At 46.2% G+C, this 940-nt stretch overlaps 1 protein-coding gene across 1 annotated transcript in view; it reads left to right on the top strand.

The window, feature by feature from the left end:
- Nucleotides 1-940, top strand: part of LOC109343628 (probable pectate lyase 9) — a 13,634-nt gene that overhangs the window by 11,585 nt on the left and 1,109 nt on the right. The window lies entirely within an intron of this gene.

The raw sequence follows: 940 nt of genomic DNA, 5'->3' as shown, positions 1-940 counted from the left end.
ATCCTCGTCCTCATCCTATCCTCATCCTCATGCTCGTCCTCATCCTCATTCTCGTCCTCATCCTATCTGCATCGTCATCCTCTTCCTAATCCTCAACCGCAGCCTTTCCTCATCCTAATCCTCATTCTCGTCCTCATCCTATCCTCATACTCATCTCTTCCTTATCCTCATCCTCCTCCTGATCCTATACTTATCTTCATCTTCATCCTCATCCTCCTCCACATTCTCATTCTCATCCTATCCTCATCCAATCATCATCCTCCTCCTCATCATATTCTATCATCTTCCTCGTCCTAATCCACATCCTATCCTCATCCTCATTCTCATCCTCATCCTATCCTCATCCTCATCCTAATCCTATCCTCATCCTCATCCTCATTCATATCCTCATCCTCATCCTATCCTTATCCTCATCCTCATCCTATCCTATCCTCATCCTCATCCACTTCCTATCCTCATCCTCATCTACTTCCTATCCTCATCCTCATTGTCGTCCTCATCCTATCCTCATCCTCATCGTCATCCTATCCTCATCCTCGTCCTCATCCTCTTGCGCATCCTCATCCACATCCTATCCTCATCCTCATTCGCGTCCTCATCCTATCCTCATCTCATTCTCGTCCTCATCCTCATCCTCATCCTCATCCTAACCTCATCCTCGTCCTCATCCTATCCTCATCATCGTCATCATCCTCTTTCTCATCCTCATCCTCATCCATATCCTCATCCTCATCCTATCCTCATCCTATCCTCATCCTCATCCTCATCTTATCCTAATCCTTATCCTCATCCACATACTCATCCTATCTTCATCCTCTTCCTATCCACATCGCTGTCCTCATTCGCATCGTATACTCAACATCATCCTCATCCTGATCCTCATCCTCATCCCAATCCACTTCCTGATCCTCATCCTATTCTCATCCTCATCCTATCCTCA

The sequence above is a fragment of the Lupinus angustifolius genome, chromosome LG03 (genome assembly GCF_001865875.1).
Source record: "Lupinus angustifolius cultivar Tanjil chromosome LG03, LupAngTanjil_v1.0, whole genome shotgun sequence".
NCBI classification, from domain to species: Eukaryota; Viridiplantae; Streptophyta; class Magnoliopsida; order Fabales; family Fabaceae; genus Lupinus; species Lupinus angustifolius.
Note: the sequence above shows the minus strand (reverse complement) of the source record. Positions and strands in the feature narration are given on the sequence as shown.